The sequence below is a fragment of the Dreissena polymorpha genome, chromosome 11, assembly GCF_020536995.1.
Source record: "Dreissena polymorpha isolate Duluth1 chromosome 11, UMN_Dpol_1.0, whole genome shotgun sequence".
NCBI classification, from domain to species: Eukaryota; Metazoa; Mollusca; class Bivalvia; order Myida; family Dreissenidae; genus Dreissena; species Dreissena polymorpha.
Window position 1 is genome coordinate 53,680,484 of NC_068365.1, and position 9,796 is coordinate 53,690,279.

Genomic DNA, 9,796 nt, shown 5'->3' on the forward strand with positions numbered 1-9,796 from the left:
AGACTAACTCTAACTCTTAACTCTAAATGTGAATGTAATAAGATACACCAAATTTCTATTTAAAAAAATACGTAGGCTTAAGGTATTTTAACATGTTTGTATGTTAATAACTTCATCCAAACATAGCGGCTGTTAGCTTAATCGCCTGATAAAGGTTAAAAGGTCTGGCAACCGGGTCCATTTGCCTTACATCAGTGTAAATATTGACGTGAGTTTGAGGTGTCACGTTTTCAGAATGTAGCATGTTGTATATATAGGTCTGGAAGAACAGACAGGTATACAACGATAAGTCTTCCATATCAAGATGACTGGGACGTTAAAATAAAATATTTACTGGTAATCATGTTACGTTGTTTACCTTACAACAGTTACGAAAAGGTAAAGAATAAAAGCTGCATGAAAATAATAACGACAAACCGTTAGCTTCATTCATGACCACATGTGAGTTGACAACAAAAACGCGTTAGACGTTATTTTTGTGTTTCTGCCCGTAGTGCTTGCAAAGTAAGCTGATGTGTTTGCAGGCGGCTTTGCACACTCTGCAGACACGCATGTGTTATTCACTATGTGTTTTCATATGTTCTCGCATATGAGCCCGAGTGCTTGTCTTGTGTTAACATATCTCACACTCGATCTCTCGATTGCGCTCTCCCCTGGTCACACTGTTAATTGTAAAGTTTACAATAGATGTACAATAATAATGTATGCACATAAAGGTACTTCTTTCATTAACTATTTATTGGCAAACGAATACAGCTTTTCAAATATATCAGATTTTATCGTGCACGATTTAAACGTATTTAGTGATCACGCCCCGGTTTATTTTTCGTTATTAAGTAATAATGCCCCGATATATTATCAGTCTTACAAAGATATCAATTACAAAAGGAATAATGCGTTACGGTGACAATTTCGTTCAGGTATCATTTGTATGCTACCTGTTTGTATGCCCCTGGATCGAATGATTGGGGTATATTGTTTTTGGCCTTTCTGTCTGTCATTGTATGTGTTTGTCATTCTGTCATTCTGTCTCAAAACTTTTACCTTGATCATATCTTTTGCAATATTTAAGATAGCTACTCGATATTTGGCATGCATGTGTATCTCATGGAGCTGCAAATTTTTAGTGGTGAAAAGTCAAGGTCATCCTTTAAGGTGAAATGTCAAATATATGGCTTCAAAGCGGCGCAGTAGGGGGCGTTGTGTTTCTGACAAACACATCTCTTGTTAATACTAGTGTTCAACAAATTGATTGCTCAAATAGAAGGTCTATTTATTACATGTTGTAAAGATTTAATGAAACCATTCGAGGTAATGCTGACCCGTTATTTTCTAAACAATGTGTTTATAAAACAAATCCTAGTGTCATTGGAAATAGCTGTATAAAGAATTCAGAATGGTTTGATCGTGAGTGCAATAATGCACTAAATTTGTACCGCGCTGCTTTACGTATTTTTAACTCAGATAAAACAGTTATGAACAGAGAACGTTTGTGTTTTTTAAACCTTAGGTAAAACAGTTATGAACAGAGAACGTGTTGGGTTTCTTTTAAACCTTAGTAGCAATATATCGGATGTTTGTAATAATGAAGCCGAAGATTTTTGTTTAAATAATGATTTTAATATGTAAAATTCTGCATTGTATTGGCGTGATTAATCCCGATTTCAGATTTTAAAATGCAGTTGCTAATATTTTTATTAAATTAATTGCATGAGTAAGGTGATTTAAGTTTCCAGTTACAGAAAATGTACACCTGTTAACTCGTTCTAATTGTTAACACTTGTTTGTTTGTGCTGGTTAATTCAAGTCATTTGAATTAAATACTAGGTAAGCGTTGAAAGGTATCATAATTAAAAGAATTAAGTGGTATTGAGTGGGAATGTATTGTTAATCTAATTTAATACCGGGTAATTCTATCATGTCGGCACGAGTTCACTTTGCTGGTGTGAAAAAATTATGCCTTTGTCAGGAGTGTCTGAAAAGCAGACACGGAACATCGTCCAGAAACGGCAAAAACATAGTTATTTCAACATGCATATATTCAGTAAAATACTGGATGATGTTACTTCAGATTTAATCGGTCATATTAATTTCAGCCTGGAAGGGGACGCTGATGGCGAATGGGGCCATGGCAGCGGAGACAAAAGGTCTAAAAGTTGTTTATAAAAATGTACAACAATACGGTGAGGAAGTGATTGCTGACTTCACTCTGTCTCATTCACTCTTGAAACGGATGGGTCCAGCAGCGATTGTAGCTCTGAAGAAAGAGAAAACCACTGAAATAAAGAGTTCAGTTGCGACTCAGCTGTCAGTGAAGCCGAAAGCACTCAAAAGTGTCCTGCAAAGTGACATTACGAAGCAGGTGGAGAGCCTACCGGAGCTGCATGTACTTTACAGCGAAAGTGCTCATAAGAGCAGTAGGTGCCTTCTGCAACAAAGAAGCAAGGTTTCGGTTGAAGCGTAGGCGTCAAAATACGGACAGATGAGGTGTCCCGACGTGAGCGAGATGACAGCGAGAGCCATTACAGGAGGCGGTATGGATCGTATACAGATTTGTTACGGTGTCAAGGAAAGAGAAAGTCGCGAGCGCTGTTCAAGAGATAGAAATAAGTGCCGCGATAGAAGAGAAAGCGTCACGACTCGCGGGACAAGAGCTTATCCTCAAGGTCTTGCCAGTGTCCACCAAGAACACGCTGAAAACACGTATACCATTACCGGAAGAGGAGTAGTTCGGATGATCGCTCGCCAGACTACTTGAGGAGGACGTCCGGTGGAAGACGTCGGCATGGGTCGCGAGAAAGAGGTAGTGACAGGGATCACTACAGGCATCACAATGATCATCGGAGTAGTCACCATCGCAGGTCCAAGTTTTATTACTCGGACAGTGACTCAGAGTCCGATGTAGACACTCAAGAGAAAAGAACAAAAGAGGTCGAATCCAATGAAGCTCCCCAATAATTTAAGGTTTGATGGAAAGTCTAATTGGCTTTCTTTTTAACAAAAGTTTGACAGCTACAGAAGTGTAAATTCTTAGACTGATTGTGCGTGTAGAGACTGTCTCAATTGGTGTCTAGAAGGAAAGGCTCTGGATTGCTTCACCATCACGACCTAGATGTGTTATATGTTTTAATTCTCGGAAATAATGAGGAATATGGAGGGTCGGTTTGGTGCAAAAGAGCTTCAGGACACCAGTAGAGTTAAGTTCCAGCAGGCCGAACAGATTACCGGAGAGTCCCTGGAGGATTGGGCTGACAGAATGCTGACCTTTGTAACACTAGCGTTCCGAAACCTGCCACAAAAGCACAACATGCAGGAGGCAATATCCAAGTTTTGCCAGGACGACTCTGTCTACCAGGAAGCAGAGACGCATGCTTGTATTAAGCGTCCTCGTTTGATTTAGGTAGCAGTTGACGTAGTAAGATATCATCAATATGTTATACTGGCGGTGGATGGTTCCAGAAAATCCACGTCGTATGCTGTGAATGCAGTGTCTCATGAAGACGACAGGATAACGCGTCTGAAAATTATGGTCGAACGGATAACATCAACGGTGTAGACCTGGGGCAGGCATAGGGCGCTACAAATGCGGCGAGGTAAGCCATAATCGGAAAGATTGCCAAAAGCAGCAAGACGATAAGATAAAGAAGGGACGAGAGTCAGGGAATGGCCAGAGTCATTTTAACTTCAAAGAAAATATGGCATTCAGTCCGTCCAAGAAAGAAAATTGCCAACAAACCAGCGTTCACTGTGTTTGTAGGGTTTCTTGTTCTGATGCACAGGAATTCAAAGTGGGTGTGGGTGTCACTTCTCCAGTGCCGGTAGACAATAGTAAGGAAGAATCTCTTGAAGAAGAGTGACACGGGTGCTCAGATGAGAGATAACTTTTTGACACGGAAAACATATATGGCGTTGGTTGTACCCCGGGTTTTACATGGGGGTGATGGCCCTTTTGTGTGTTATATAAACCCGACACCGAATTATCATGTTTGAAGAAAGGGTTCATCATTTGGAGTAAGTCAGTGTTTTAAGAGAATGATTACACTGGAAATACCAAACCAGTTAAGCAAAGGATTCGAAGGACTCCTACTTGCTTTGCTGCGGAAAATGTTGGTATTGGCGATGTGTTGAGTCAAGTAAAGTGGGATTAAGAGAAGGTTATAGCTTATAGGAGCTGCTTCGCCTTGACATCGGAACAAAGAAAATACTGTACGGCAAGGAAAGAAATGCTTGCAATTATTTGTTTCGCCAGATAGTTTAAGTATTTCCCATTTTAAAGAACGTTTAAAATGCAGACTGATCATTCTATCTGACATGGGTGTTAGTTCTCAGGTATCCACAAGGACAGTTGGCACGATGGACGGAGGAACGTTGCAATACCAAAATGTGGTGAAGCACAGACCTGGGGTCAAGCAATTTGATTGACTTTCACGTGTTTTGGACAGCTTGATATTATGTCTATGTGGCTAGGGTTAAGCCAGGTGACTTTCCTTGTGAAAGTTGCGATAATTGTGTTCTTGCTGATGAACAGTGGAGCCAATTCATGGATGAAGTTGGTGGGTTTGTTAGTCGCAAACCAAACTCCTGAAGGTGCCGTGTCGGATCAGCATCGTAAGTCCCAGGTCATGATGAAATGTTAGGAGGTGAATGCTGTCGTGAAAGGCTGTTTTCAGGTGGGGTTACCTTATCACACTGGCACTGGTACTGGATGCCCGTCACCATGGATGTTTTTATGTTTGTTTTGGATCCTGGAGGAAAACAGACAATAGGGCCATCAAGGGGTTATGGTTGGACAAAAGGGCTTCCTTGCTCGGTCTGCCATACTCAAAGTCGTGGTGATGTCAGTTAAAAAGTGGACTTACTTGCTCCGGACAACTGGATCACAACAGAGTGTCAATCATCAAAGTAGAAGTTCCATTGGGAAAAAAACTTATTTTAATATTTCACTTGTTTGTGAAGACACCTATGCATGTTATGTGTTTGTCTCGGATATGACAGCTAGCGGCAATTTGCAATGATGGGGTTTCCCCTATGAAGAGCTGGAAAATGAACAAGAGCAATATGATGGTCTCATGTCTATCCGGGATTGGCTTAAGGACGGGTTTGAGCCGGATGAAGGACAGTTGTTAATTGCAAGTCCAGAGATGAAGTTTTCCTGGATCAACACAATGCTTTCAACTGTAAACTGTGAGAATTCTGTTAGACCTAGTATCATGAGTCTTGTGTGAATGATTCACCAACTGACGCACCGGACATAGACAAGTACCGATGCACCATGTGTAAGCAAAACAACTGATTATGTTATTTTTTCTCTTTTTTAAGTCTTCTTTGCTTAATGAAATAGGAACATCATCAAGCTGATGCAGAAGCATTTGATTAGGCTAAATTGTTCAACAAATGTGGAATTGTTGCATTGAAGGGAGCAATACTTTGTTGGGCTTCTTTGTTCAACGGACAATTCCTCCGAATACGATTTAGTTGGACTTTTTTGTTCAACTTATGATACGAATGTTCCGCGAAAAGAGCATGACATTTGTTAGCGCTTTTTTGTGCACAGTAGTATGGAAGGGCTATTAAGTATTATGTGTGTGCTGTGGGTCACTATTACACCTCTGGCTTGAAACGTTTCAGTTAAAGTGGGGAGGAGTGTTGTGATTTAGGGATTTAGTAGAATACTACCTTAAGCAAATAATACGGGTGGGAAATATTGTAGCACACAAATCATGATAAGCCGCGAATCTCTTTCTGCTGGGATTTGATGAGACAAGACGAGTTTTAACACTGTTCTTAACTAACATTATTTGCGGATGCACTCGACTTTATTCCGTTCAGGTTACCAGGTTAATAGTTAACTAGTTCGATGTAATAGTTACTAGCAATCTCTAAGGAGCAGAAGTAAAGAGACACTTAAAATAGTATTTGACGCAATTCATTATGGTTTAAAATGTTTACGTCTGGTATTCAAGGCAAATTGTTTAGAATAGTGATTGATATGTTTGCAAATGTTAAGTCACGTATTAAATTATGTTCATCATATAAAGATTATTTTGGTTATGCGGTCTGACTGAGGCAGTGGGAGATAATGTCTCCGTTTTTGTTTTCTTTATTTGTTGAAGATCTTGAACTAAACAGGCAATATAACATTAACTCTGGTTTGAGTATAGATGATATTGTGTTGATTTTGCAGACTACATGGCTATTGTAGGCAAGTCACCTGCTGAAATCCAGTCTAACCTAGATAAATTATATTTATATCGCAACTCATGCAGACTCAATGTTAATACTGCAAAAACGAAAATGATGGTGTTTCAAAAGAGGGGAGGATTAAAAGAAAATGAAAAATGGACATACAATGGTAATGTTGTTGAAGTTGTTGATAACTTTAACTATTAAGGCACAGTGTTTTAAATTGAATCAAAAACATTTGGTTGGTAAAGCCCTTAAAGCCATGAATACATGATTGACAAAATGCCACGACTGTGGCATAAAACCATAATTTTATCTCAGTTGTTTGACGCCTTTGGAGGTTCTATATTAAATTATGCTTCAGAATTATGGGGTTTCACAAAGTCGGATGATATTAAAATTTTGCAAACGATTGCTTCGGGTTAAAATAAATACATGTAATGTAGCTGTTTATGGAGATTAAGAAAGATATATATTGTATGGACACAGGTTTGTTAAAATGATAACATATTGGTCTAAAAATTCTAAACAATAACAATATTATTATGCAAACTGTATACAAGCAAACCTTAAACGATTGTAAAAAGATTATACAAATTAAGTCGAGAAATTCAAGAACATTCCAATATTTATGGATTTAGTTATGAATTTGAAAATCCAAAAGCTTAGCAAGTAAAATGTTTTGTAAGAGAGTTTAAATGTAAACTTGTTAACAATGCTTAACAAGAGTGGTGTGGTAAAATGAATAACAGTCCTGTATTAGATATGTATAAACTATATGAAACCTCTTTGGAATATGAAGAATTCTTACTCACTAGACGTAATTGCGAATTTTTTGTAAGGTTAAGAGTTTCTTCACACCCGTTGGAAATTCTAACTGGCAGATATGCTCATAACAATATCCAACGAAAAGAACGTTATTGTTTATGTTGGCTATCATTTTATATGTATATGCCGCTGTTACACTGATATAAGTAAAAAATAAATATCAGCCGTATATTTTATATTAACCCATGTGTATATAAATTCCACAAGTTATGAGTTTCATGTGATAGATAAGTAATTATAATATATGAACACATATAAAATAAGCTAAAGTTATAAGCAAGGCATCCTTAATAATACCGTTTAATAGATTTCATCACCTTTTAGATAGACCGCGTTCTTAACATAGATTGTGTTTATTTGTATTTGTATTTTTAATAAACTTTTAATGTTGTATAATGTTATGTTGTAATTCGTTTCACGTGACAGAAAATAGTGTGTATATGTGTGTTTTTAGACGCTATACCTTTTTATAAGTCTGAATAAACTGTCTGTCTGTCTTTTGAACTGTGCTAAACAAGTTATTAATGATTATAATCTACATTCGCTAATTATGAATATAAGTAATTATCGTTTATCTTTTTGAACCTCAGATAAAATTAAAACTGTCAAAATTATATAGTGAAATTGGCATTAAACTGATAATACATATATGCATGTGTATGTTTTATCCCATATTTTCAATTAGAGGTTCATATGATTATTCTTTATGTAACGAGTCGCACCAGACGTCACGTAGATTAATCTTTGAATAGCCCATGCCGATAGTGATTTTATTTCCTATTAATAAAATAAAACGTGAATAATAACTTCAGAATAAATTTCAGGTGAAGTAACGAAAATAATTTTCAAAAGCTAGATCTATCTTAGTTACTGAAAAGGGAAAGTAAACCTGATGAATTAAAATACGTAGAGTAAGAAAATCCAAAACAGTGCAATTGCAATTGTATTATAATCGATGCTTATATAAACCGGTTAAGAAAATGCATTTAAACTGTTTTACCATCGTGTGTTGTTTATGACATCAGTAATTATCGCTATTATTGGAGTCAAATGTGTACAATCTATCATAAACGACTCGAATCACGAATCTTTGTCATTGAAACAATATTTGACAAGGTACCATTTGTGTCCATTTTCTACAACTAAAGAATGTAAAATTGAATCAACCAAAGCTGAAAGCTTTCTGGGTTAATTGAATTGTTTGTATTAAAAAATTTAATTAAATGATCTCAAATCGCATAAACGTAATGGACGGTCAGAAGTAAACTGAAACTTAGATTTGTGAACTTGAACAAATGTTGAATCTAATACGGTATCTACAACAAAGTAATAAAATAAATGAGCGTTACGAAACGGTTAACCCAATTTACCTGACACGTATACTTGTTGGGAAACCATCTCACGCAGAAAGTCATTATATATTATGAATTTATAACGTACACGTACAGATATGGTTACATACACGCATCCATGATCAATGATTAAATTATGTGAATGATACCTGGGTATACCTTGATATTATGTTGCTTACTCGGTAGAGTACCATCTTACAATGATCCTAACAAAATATTAAACACCGAACCCTTGTGATTTCAGAGAAGACACTTTTTAGTCATTTACTGCATATTTATCAGAGTACATAAATATTGTAACCCCTGGGCATGGCCAGTATTGACCCAAGGGGCATGATTTGATCAAAGCTGGTAGAGAATCACCATACAATTTTACATGTAAAATACCAAACTTTTCTGCCTTGCTTGTAGGTTTTGTTACAATCTGTCAAGAGGTTAAGGAGAGTTCATTAGAAGAAAAAATGTTTTCTTATTGGAAGTCCTGGCTTCCATGGCTTATATTTTGGAAGTCTTACTCATGAAATCTTGATGTCCTACTTGTATTTCAGCACTTAAATGTGGACGTTCATTTGTTAATACATGTATACAAGTATGTATAGTAGTCAAATACTACGATATGAAAGGTTAACATTTAACTCTAGGCATCAATGTATATATATGTTAAATTTGACATATTTACATTCTTGAGCACAACAAAAAAATATACAGCCACCAAGTGTAAAAGGATTTCCGGATTTTAAACTCAAACATACGTACCGGTACTCAGAATCTCCACTGAGTCTCCAAAAATCCAGCATAATCATGATTTATATTTTCAAAAGCAGAATATGACACATATTGACGAGAAATGTGTGAAAGAGAATCCAAAACAAAACGTTTTGCAATGTTTGAAAGTTCAAGTAAATTGTTGGACTGGGATTCCAACTGAGCATCACAAAACGTGATGTTCGAGCATGGAGCATTGTTCATATCTGCTAAACATATACCGAGTATGTTCTGAAAATTGGGCAAATGTTAAAGTGGCTTCGTGAAAATAAAAAAACAACATATTGTTTAGCATCATCAAAATTATGCACATGGTGAAGTGTGTGATCACTTTTAACTCATCGTTTTTGCTAATCTTGCTATTGTCATTTTATGTTTAATTCAATCGTCATGGAACATGTTTATAACATTTGTTATAATGATTTCTTTGATGAGTTCAAAGATAGTTCCGGTCAGTTGACAAGCATGGCTGCCCTTGAACGGGGCTCTTTACCTTCTATATCAATAGTGAATCCTTGTGAGACTTAAAAAGTCACAATTGTCGTTCAATCTTTATGACACTTGCCCAGGCATAAAAAGTATCATAAACGGTACCAAATACAGAATGCTTGAGTGGTTAAAGTATAAATAATTATCAGAGGTTCAAAGACATGCAAACACTATTCATT